The 11,995-nt window shown below is 39.8% G+C and overlaps 1 protein-coding gene; it reads left to right on the forward strand.

The window, feature by feature from the left end:
• The window catches only part of LOC145534646 (uncharacterized), a 74,866-nt gene that overhangs the window by 34,232 nt on the left and 28,639 nt on the right, over positions 1–11,995 (forward strand).

An 11,995-nucleotide genomic window follows, 5' to 3' on the forward strand; every position in this document is an offset into this window, starting at 1 on the left:
TTAATTAACTTATGAATTTCTCCCAGTCTGAACAACCTATATATTATACCTGGGAAAAATAAGTAAAACTTAAGATATGGACTAAACCCTTATGGTAATCAATTTCTTTGCAAAATTGATAATTGTCCTATCAAAAGAAACTTTTTAGTCTAGTAATATATTTTAGTCCCTATTCAATTAAAAGACACTATAAGAATATTGACCAGAGTATTAAAATTTGTGCTAAAGTTTTCCAATCTACATATTACATATTAATGATGAAATCATAACTCTATCATAACTCTATCATTGCATTTTCAGACAACTTGATATTATAGTCACAATAAATAATGTAGAAACATTATTTTTTTGTCTAACTTCCCCCATATTATTTATACATATTGATTAAACAAATTTTGATAAATGTAATAAAATGCAAACCTGCTCTAAAAATAGAAATAAACAAATATTATAGTAAAATGAATAAACACAGCAGTCATGACCCACACTGCTTATCCTATAGTTGAAATATAGATATAGCCCAACTGAAAGTTTTATTTTCATTAGCCTTAACTGTGTAACACAGAAGGATCACAGAAGACAGATTTTGAAATTCCTTATTTTTGTTTAAGTGATAAAATATTTTACACAAGCCATTTAGATATAAAAATTTTAAAACTATTACTGATATATATATACACATACATATAAATGTATAATGTTTTGTCATCGGGTCCCAAGTCTTTTTTCTTGTTCCTGCAGTCAAATATAGATGCTGACTGACATTCTCCAGGAGGAGAATCCTGAGAAGGATAAGTGGATATTCTGTAATACTGTTTCTAAGAACTGTTAGTTCTGTTGTATTTTCTTCATTTGACATCTTGCCAAATCCTCCTGTCTTCATTTGCAGGATAGAATTGAATGTTTGTGAAGACTTAGACAACTTTTCTCTAAAATCTGCCAGTTCATTAGACAACTGAGATTGGAATTAAGGTGCTTTATAATATAGTAAATACAAAAATGAGCAGTTCTCTAATCAGCCCCTAGAAAGCAATTTATTCTGGAGCTTTAGAATTTCCTTTGTTTGCTCTCTGTATTAAGGCTTTGTGGAGAGTCATACTTTTCATATGATAAACTCCCTTCTGGAAATATAAGGTTGTATGACGTTCAGTTCAGTTCAGATGTTCAGTTCAGTTCAGTCGCTCAGTCATGTCTGACTCTTTGTGACCCCATGGACTGCAGCACTCCAGGCTTCTCTGTCCATCACCAACTCCCGGAGCTTGCTCAAACTCATGTCCATCGAGTCAGTGATGCCATTCAACCATCTCATCCTCTGACATCCCCTCTCCTCCCGCCTTCAATCTTTCCCAGCATCAGGGTCTTTTCCAATGAGTCAGTTCTTCAAATCAGGTGTCCAAAGTATTGGAGTTTCAGCTTCAGCATCGGTCCTTCCAATTTCTAAGGACTAATTTCTTCTAAGATTGACTGGTTGGATCTCCTTTCAGTCCAAGGGACTCTCAAGAGTCTTCTCCAACACCACAGGTCAAAAGCATGAATTCTTCTGCTCTCAGCTTTCTTTATAGTCCAACTCTCACATCTGTACATGGCTACTGGAAAAACCATAGCTTTGACTAGACAGACCTTTGTTGGCAAAGTAATGTCTCTGTTTTTTAATATGCTATCTAGGTTGGTCATAACTTTCCTTCCAAGGAGCAAGCATCTTTTAATTTCATGGCTGCAGTCACCATCTGCAGTGATTTTGGAGCCAAAGAAAATAACGTTACTAAATGTATGATGTTACTAAATGACGAATAATGAATTGGCCAAAGAGTTCATTCAAGTTTTTTCTTAAGATGTTATGGAAAACCTGAACGAACCATTTGGCCAACCCAGTAGAAACATGGTTAGTATATACTTCACAAAGAATACTGGAGTGGGTAGCCATTCCCTTCCCCAGGGGATCATCCCTACCCAAGGACCGAACCCTGGTCTCCCCCGTTGCTGCAGGTTCTTTACCATCTGAGTCACCAGGGAAGCTCAGTATGTACTCAGTGTGTTCAGCAACAGCACTTTCAATTTCATATAAATCTGACTTCCACAATATACTTCCTTTTAAATTCAGTTTAAAGCACAAGTCCAAGAGTGCATAATTTATGATAAACTTTAGGCTGAATGATGGAAATAAAAAGATTAACATGACAGAGCTCTTTCAAAGTATCTCACTTCCAGTTGGGAAGGAATAAATTTAAATTTAAGAAATAATATATTAAGGTGAAAATGAATGAAGAGCTTAAAAGAAGGAGGAATGATGTGTTATTATTGAGAAATTTTAAGATGTTTAATTATTTATGGCAATGATATCAGTGCACACTCTGCTATGGTATTAATATTCTAATCCTGTCAAAGCCTACCATTAAAAGTTCTTTTGTTTGGATTTAACTGAAAGTATTCATGCACAAGTCATTTTTATTTTTACCAGACATAGCTACTTTACTTTCACCAAAAGAACAAATTTGTTGTTAGATATTATATTTAGTATTTTCATTCCATCATATATGTCTTCAGGCCAGTAGACAAAGATAGAATTTAGTCAAAGGATTTCTTATATAATTGAATCTATTAGAAAAAGTTTGTATTGTTATTTAGCAAAATAATTGTCCTCTCTCTTAAATTATTTAATTCCTTGCCAAAGAAATAAAAGATGCTACAGGCAAAATGTCCACAATATCCTCATCGTTTTAGCCTGTAAAGGATCAGCAGCAGGTTGATACCAGACATTTTTGAAACATTTATGAGAAAGGAATGAGAGAGCAAAGATTTACTAGCTCTCACATTAAGAAGAAAGCAAGTAAAATATATTCTATTTCATATTCCACTGAATTAAATAACAGGATTTGCTTGGTATTCTGAAGATCTGTTGTTTAGAGAAATTGTCCTGTATTAACTTCTCATCTAAATGATGTCACCTAAATAAAAATAGTTTAAATAAGTTGAATCCACAGATTCCTATTTAAATAAGATACTAGAAGGCAAAAATGAGTTGTATATATGGTTATAAGTGTAAGGAAAGATTCTATATATGAGATCACAAATATGCACACCTGTGTTATTATTCTTACCTAATTTATACTTTAACCTACTTTGCATCAAAAGGTGATACCTCAGAAAACTGAGATCTAGAAACCAGCTTATAGAATGTACCTAGAAACACTTTCCACCATTTATGATCTTTCTTTAATTTCTAAGACTTGGCCAAGTTCAATATGTGGTATACGTTACCAACAGAAACTTTCATGGTTAAGAAACCAAATTCTTTTTACCCTTTTATACAACATTTTTTTCTTGTCTGTTGATACCAATGAGCTGATATCTAAACAATTTGCTTTTCTAAATTCAAATAATTAAAGAAGAAAATGCTATCTTAAAATAATTTATCAAAATCAGCAATAATATACTGCTACATACCTATTAGAATGGCTAAATCCAAGAAATGATAATATCAATTGTTGGTGAGTTTACTGAAGAATGCAGAAGGAAATGGCAACCCACTCCAGTATTCTTGCCTGGAGAATCCCATGGACCCATGGACAGAGGAGCCTGGAAGCTATATTACAGTCCATGGAGTCACAAGAGTCGGACATGACAGTAAACATCACCATACGAAGAATGTAAAATTTCATTTACTGCTGATGGGAAGCAAAATGATACACTTGTGGGGACAGGGTAGGGGCAACTTGGCAGTTTCTTACCAAATTAAACATAGTCTTATCCTATGATCCAGTAAAGGATTTGAAAACTCGTATCCACAAGAATATCTGCACAGTAATGTTTACAGTAGCTTTATTCATAATGCCAAACAAATAGAAGTTCAAGATTCTCTTTGTGGGTAAGTGGATCAGCAATAAAACAATAAGCTGGGCCAGAGTTCCTTAGAGAAATGTCTGATTCTAGGCCTGGGGCAGGAAAGTTAAGTGGTGGTTAACCCAAAGTGTCTTATACTTTCAGAAAATGTTAAGGCATATACCCCGAACACACACACAGATGGATATATGTCAGGTGTCACCAAAGTCAGTGGAAAGAGCTCCCAATGGTCAAAACTTGATAAATTTTAACCACAAAATATATAAAGTAGCTTTGGGTTATAACCTCAAATACACAAACTATTTCTATGAGACTATAATGATATAAGTAAACGTGTGAGTGAAAGTTGCTCAGTGATATCTGATTCTTTGCAACCCCATGGACTATACAGTCCATGGAATTCTCCAGGCCAAAATACTAGAGTGGGTAGCCTTTCCCTTCTCTGGGGGATCATCCCAACTCAGGGATCAAACCCCGGTCTCCTGCATTACAGGCAGATTCTTTACCAGCTGAGCCACAAGGGAAGCCCAAGAATTCTGGAGTGGGTAGCCTATCCCTTCTCCAGGGGATCTTCCTGACCCAGGAATCAAATCAGGGTCTCCTGCATTGTGAGTAGCAAAATTATGGTATGAAAAGTAGCAGGTTGTGGAAAGTGGTGTAGAGTCCAGAAAGTATGACCTCAACCAGGTGACCAAGGTCCACATCAACAGCCATAATTTCAAGTTGACAGTATGGACCCTTGATACAAAAAGGTGAAACTGACACTTTACAATCTTCGTCCCAACAGTCCCAGACTCAATCTAATCATGAACAAAAATCACACAAATTTCAATAGACAGACATCCTACAGAATGCCTGACCATTTCAAAACTGTCGATGTCACCAAGACAATAAGAATCTTAGAAATTGTCACAGCCAAGAAAAGCCTAAGGAGACAAGATGAATTGGTATAATGTGATATCCCGAATGAGCTCCTGCATAGGAAGAGAAAAAGAGCCTTAGGTAAAAATTACAGAAAAGTGAATAATCTATGAACTGTGGTTTATAATGTTGTTACTGTTATTGTTTAGTCACTCAGTCATGCCCAACTCTGTGACCCCTTGGACCGTAGCCTGCAAGGCTTCTCTGTCCATGGGATTTTCCAGTCAAGAATCCTGGAGAAGGTTGCCATTTCCTCCTCCAGGGGATTCCTGACCCAGCAATCAAACCCATGTCTCCTGCATTGGCAGGCAGATTCTTCACCACTCAGCTGCTTGGAAAGCTTGATTTATAATAATGTATCCATCCCATGGGCAGAGGAGCCTGGCAGGCTACAGTCCTTACAGTCAAAATGAGTAGGACACAAAGTAACTTAGCACAAAGCATTACTTCATTAATTGTAAGAAGTGCACCTTACTGACAAGATATTAACAATAGGGGGGACAGTGTACAGCATATGTTAAAAATCTACACAATTTTTTAAATTTTTTTCTATAAAGCTGAAACTCCACTAAATATAAAATTTACTTAAAATGACCACTTCATAAAATTTCTACTTAATAGTATCAAGAAAGTATGTAAAGAATATCTTTGATCTTCAGCATGTATGACAACCTATCCCATTGGTTGTCCCTAGACTGGATCCTCAGTAAAGCTCAAAATATAGGTTTGGATGACAACACTGAAGCAGGGAGAAAGGGAATGCATGTGGCACCATCAAGTCCAGTGTTTTGGAATTGCCTGGCAACCCAAGATATGATGATGGTTAGAGAATTACTGAAGCTATCCAATGTGAACCTAACAGGGTTATAATAAACATGCAGAGCTTAAAGCATTGTTCCTCGAATAACATGTGTGTCTCTAGTGTTTAGAGTATGTATTATATACCACTGGTATCAAGTACCCTGAAAAGTCTTTGGAAAAGGTATTATTGTACAACTAAAATATTGAGTATTTAATTTTTTAAGAGATGGATATAATCAACAGATATAATTCAAGAATTTGTCTATCTAAGGAAATTTTTGACTTTTTACTATACACCATAAAATAGAACAAAGTGCAGATTAATTTATCTGTCAAATGTTAAATAAATAAATAGCAGTGGTAAATAATACTTCAAGATCTTAAGCATCTTGTGATAGAGAAAAACTTTCTAAGCTTACATGTAGTGAATGAAAAGACATTTCTACATTAAATGTAATCATGAAAACCTCTAAATTTCTTGTAAATTACTTATCAAGAAAGCTGTAAAAATATGGCTATAAGATTCTTCATCTTTATGGAATATTTACAAACCAATAAAAAATTACTCTCAAATCCCAAAACAAAAATGGACCAAGTAAGTAAATGATTCACATAAGTAAAATGACAAGTGTAGACATATGAAAAAACGATCAAATTCTCTAATAATCAAGTAAGTATGAATTTAATGGCTAATATTTTTCAAGTATTAAAGTAGCAAAGATTTTTCAAAGATAGTTCTAGTGTTGGCAAGGATGCAACACTAATATTTTAGAGTAAAATATTGAGTATTTTTTAAAAAATCATTCTTTCCATGAGCAAACCCTTTCACTTAAATGGGATAGATGTGGAAAGAAGTTTATCAATTCCTGGTGATAAATTCTGTTACCATTCTCTTCTTCACTGCTTTCTGCTAAAAGTGAATATTTTGATGTTTCCCTTCATAATAACTATTTGTCCCTTGGCTATTCCAAGTTCATAGGAGAAACACCTGCACCTTCTTATCACTGCTAAATCTCCTGTGCCTGCTCAAAATTTTAGTATATTATTTAACTTTTTCTCTTTCTACCTCCTCTTTGATCAGAACCATGCAGAGCACTGAGTCACCAGCTATGGCTGCTGGCACCACCGTGATAATTCCTGCACAATTAACTCTATTTCAGATGGCAAAGCTTGCAGAGACAAATGTTTTTGTCATTTTGCATTGAAAGTGAAAATATTGGTCTCTCAGTCATGTCTGACTCTTTGCGACCCCATGGACTATGGCCTGCCAGGCTCTCTGTCCATGGGATTTTCTAGGTAAGAATACTAGAGTGGGTAGCCATTCCCTTCTCCAGAGGATCTTCCCAATCCAGGGATCGAATATAGGTCTTCTGCATTGCAGGCAGATTTTACCATATGAGCCACCAGGGAAGCTTTGGAGGGGGACACAAAATACATTTTGAAGCTGTAAGAACCTTTTCATACAGCTAGGTCAAAGTTTAATGCAAAAATAGTTACTAAGAACATCTGTAGGCAGGTAGCTTGAGATGTCCAGTGTTAACCACAATTTGCCTAAACTCAGGGCAGGCAGAACTTCTTGTCAGAAGAGGTAATAGTACAGCTAGGGCTAAAATTTTTACTTGGAAACTCACTTTCAAATCTTGATTCTTCTAGCATAAAGCCTGATGAGTCTTATCAGTATTCTTAGTGTGTAATAAATTATAGGAACTCCTTTTCTTATGAAATTTCATTGATGAGAGCAAAACTATACAACAAAACAAAATATTGACTGTGCCCACCACCAAAAAATGACAGTCATCCTCATTTGTTTTGTGTTGTTGCTGTTCAGTCACTAAGTCAAATCCAACTCTTTTGCAACCCCATGGACTCTAGCCCACCAGGCTATCCATGGGATTTACCAGGCAAGAATACTAGAGTGGGTTGCCATTTCCATGTCCTGAGGATCTTCCCTACCCAGGGATAAAATCTGCATCTCTTGCATTGGCAGACAGATTCTTTACCACTGAGCCACCTGGGAAGGCTTTGTATTGTGTTGCTTTGGATTAAATACAAATAGTATCAAAACCTGTTTTCTGGAACCTAAATATCTGTGAGTGAAAGTTGCTCAGTCGTGTCTGACTCTTTGTGTCCCCATGGACTATACAGTCCATGGAATTCTCCAGGCCAGAATACTGGAGTGGGTAGCCCTTCCCTTCTCCAGGGGATCTTCCCAACCCAGGGATGGAACCCAGGTCTCCCACATTGCAGGCAGATTTTTTACGAGCTGAGCCAGCAGGGAAGCTATCTGTAACAAAGTGTGACTTTTTAATCAAAACTGGTAATTTTGAATTTAATGTGATAAACTTTTTTTGCTATGGTTGATTTTAAATAAATACCTGTGTTTACCGAATGTCAAGGTGATATCTTCTAGGCTGCCTGCTGATCAGAATGTCAGTTTTCACCAGAATATTTTAAGCTATTTTTCAGTAAGAGCTGGGTTATTCATTATCTAACTTTCACCTATGGAGCATTTCCAGTGTCTGGCTAAAGTCACCCAGGAGGCTTTAGATACAGTTTTATTTAGCCTGTGTATCCGTTTAGCACTTCCTTGTAGTTCTCAGCTTTGTCCTTTCCTTTTGGATCAAAGAGAAGAGAAGCGTCAGTAAGTGAAATGCTGGTTCACCTGGGCAATCCGGGGCCCACTGGCCCACGTGCCATTGCAGAAACAGCACGTCCAGCTACGTAGACATCCCAGAGTTGCTTTCCATCCATGTGGTTTCCTTTACCCACTGTTAATAGAAAAATGGCTCTGCCTATCAATGATACATTTGAGAAAGGATGTGAAGTTCATGAATTTGAGTTTACTTAACTGTTTTCCAAGTAACTAAAATGCCCTTTCTTCTGGCAGATAGTTAGATTTTCACTTGGTATTAGATGAACAGCCCCGTTTTTCCAATGGCATCCTGTTACCTGGTATTGAAATGGGGCAGGGCCCTATGGTCCTTGCCCCTCATGTCTGCAGCCGTCTTCTTGTTGACAGAAAAGCTTTAGCCAAAGAATAAGTTTAATCAGAGATGTGAGAGCATACAGAGACAAAGGAAAACAGTACAACAAGGCTAAATAGTAATGGTTTAGTCATTAAACTTAGTCAAGGACCTTTAGTTCCTCCTCAAAGGCTATAAGATGACATTGTGAGCCCTGTCCTGTGAGCTGTCTTATAGAGTCAGAAACCCCCACCAGGTGGAGGAAATTAACAAGGTGATGACCAGAATGACATAAGCTGCACAGTTCTAAGAACTAGCCTCAAGGAAATGGGAGCAAACTGGCCCTAGACTTGAAGATTAACTGTACTTGAAACAGTCAAGAGTATGCCGATCAGGTTACCACGTGGCCAGTTGCAAAGTGACCATCAGAGCCAACCATGCTACTTCTGTATGCAGCCCCCTCCCTCGGTCTATGAAAGCCCGCCCAGGACTGAAGGGGCCGGGTTGGGGGTGGGGAGGGAGTCAGCCTTTGGATAAGAGTCTGCTCCTCCCCCAGCCCCTGGTGCTGGTCTCTGAAATACAGCATGCTTTCCTTTCCATCAGCCTTGCCTCTTTATCGGCTTTTGAGCTGGGGTGGGGGACAGCCGGACCCTGCTTACAGTTTTCGGTGCCACGTGGGGCGGCTGCGTTCTCAGGACATCTCGCTGTCCCTCGTTCCCAGCAGAGGCGTGGCCACGATGACTCCCGGGGAGGGCTTCGAGAAGCCCACTGGTCGTGTCATGGCTCGCTGGCCCCAGGAGAGGGGTTTGGGTGGACGTTCCTAGCAGCTGCCGAAACCGTTTGCTTCCAGGGGCCTCCCTGTTTCTCCCCCTGCTCAGCTGCTGCTGCTGCTAAGTCGCTTCAGTCATATCTGACTCTGTGCGACCCCATAGACGGCAGTCCACCAGGCTCCCCCGTCCCTGGGATTCTCCAGGCAAGAACACTGGAGTGGGTTGCCGTTTCCTTCTCCAATGCATGAAAGTGAAAAGTGAAAGTGAAGTCGCTCAGTCGTGTCCGACTCTTCGCGACCCCTTGGACTACAGCCTACCAGGCTCCGCCGTCCCTGGGATTCTCCAGGCAAGAGTACTGGAGTGGGGTGCCATTTCCCTGCTCAGCACTGGCTGCCAATTGATGCTTTTCCTTGGTGGAATGGAAAGATGCTTCTGGAAGCTCCAAGACCAAGTAAGTCCACAAGTGTGTATCCAGTTAACTTCTCTTCTGAGCACTGAGGGTCATCTGGGCATTTTGCTAATTGACTCTGACCTGTGTCTGACTTTGAGACCTGTAAAAGTTCTCCCTGTCAGCAGGTATTTGTACTTGTTTATATCACGCTTCCCTGATAGCTCAGTTGGTAAAGAATCAACCTGCAATGCAGGAGACCCCAGTTGGATCCCTGAGTGGAGAAGATCTGCTGGAGAAGGGATAGGATACCCACTCCATTATTCTTGGGCTTCTCTTGTGGCTCAGCTGGTCAAGAATCCTCCTGCAATGCGGTTGACCTGGGTTCAAACCCTGGGTTGGGAAGATCCCCTGGAGAAGGGAAAGGCTCCCCCCTCCAGTGGGGTCACAAAGAGTCGGACACCACTAAGCGACTTTCACTTTCTGTATGTGGAGTATGTTTGATTCGTTTCCTCCGATGTGGCCTGTGTGTGTGCTAAGTTGCTTCAGTCACCTGTGACTCTTTGCAACCCTGTGAACTGTAACCTGCCAGGCTCCTCTGTCCAAGGGATTCTCCAGGCATGAATACTGGAGTGGGTTGTCATGTCCTCCTCCAGGGGATCTTGCCAACCCAGGGATCGAACCTGAGTCTCCTATGGCTCCTGCACTGCAGGCGGATTCTTTACCATTTAGCACTGGGGAAGACCCTCCGATGTGGATGACTAGGCAATATATAATATATTTATACAATATATAAGCAAAAGGTAGGCCATCACCGAGGACCATGGACAGACCCAGAGCAGAAGGCTGAGCCACTCTGGCAATGCCAGAGAAGTACATAGTTCATCAGTATTTTCTATGGAAAGATTTACAATTAAAAGGGGAAAATTATCAAAGTTGACGTATAAGGTATAAGGAAGTCATTCTGCCTTATACATGATTTAATTTGAACTTTAACCAAAACAATCCATCTGTGGCCTATTAACCATACACTGTACACCTGCTTGTGACAATTATTAGACAGCCCCATGAGGATGCTGTGTAGGCCGCTGGGATCATCAGATTCAAGAAAGAGGAGCAGTGTGGAGCCTTGGACCTGGGTGCGGTGAACACAGACGGAGTGTAGTCTATAACCCTGCAAAGCTCGTAGGATGACGGTGTCACTGGTCTGACTGTGTGTGCGCAGTCACTTCACTCGTGTCTGACTCTGATCCCGTGGACTGTAGCCCACCAGACTCCTCTGTCCATGGGATTCTCTAGGCAAGAATATTGTTGTGGGTTGTCATGCCCTCTTCCAGGAGATATTCCCGACCCAGGGATCGAACTCATGTCTCCACATTGCGGATGAATTCTTCACCAACTGAACCACCAGGGAAGCCTAGTTTTACTGTGATCATTGCCTAATGTACAGAAACATCGGATTACTACGCTGTGCAGCTGAATCTAATGCAATAGTATATTTAATTAGAAAAATGTCAAAGGGTTGTGTGCCTCATCATTATTAAAAACATCAACTACAATTTAAAGGTGATGCTGAGCGAAAGCCTGATTCAGTTTGATTTAAAAATAATAATAATTCAATTAAACTACTGAGTGAGTGAGTGAGTACTCAGTTGTGTCCAACTCTTTGCAACCGCATGCACTGTAAACCCCATGCCATGGAATTTCCCAGGCAAGAATACTGGACTGGGTTGCCATTTCCTTCTACAGGAGATCTTCCTGAACCAGAGTTGGAACCTGGGTGTCTTGTGTCTCCTGCATTGGCAGGCAGGTTCTTTACCACCTGGGAAGCCTGAATTAAACTAAGGTGAACTGTATAACCTCTATGGTTATTTTGTAAAAAAAAAAACCAAAAATATGGTAAAGGACTTCTTGTTGACACCCTCCTACTTTTTTCTGTCTTCTGTGGTATCAGAGCATTAGCTAGGTCTATGACACAGTCCCTCTTAGCTAGGCTGCCTGATGAATAACTGGCCCACCTTCTAGGTGATTGTGTGCGGGTTTCTGCAGGCAGTGGAAAGGCAGGGATGATCTTCCTGCAGTTCTGGTTGTTCCTGCCGTCTTGCATCATCATGATTTCCTGCAGCTAAGCCCGTAGGAACCATCTGATAGAAAAATTGGGCCAGCAAGGCTCAGTGATTCACCTTGCGGGGTAGTCACTAGCTCTTTTTTTGCCAACAGTTCCAATGATTTTATAAGGTCTTCTACTCTGAACTAAACCTCTTGCTGATTAAAATACCTAGAGTGATTTCTACTTCCTGCATTATGTCCCG

Source organism: Giraffa tippelskirchi, chromosome 14 (genome assembly GCF_054371585.1).
Source record: "Giraffa tippelskirchi isolate mGirTip1 chromosome 14, T2T-mGirTip1v1.2.pri, whole genome shotgun sequence".
Classification (NCBI taxonomy): Eukaryota; Metazoa; Chordata; class Mammalia; order Artiodactyla; family Giraffidae; genus Giraffa; species Giraffa tippelskirchi.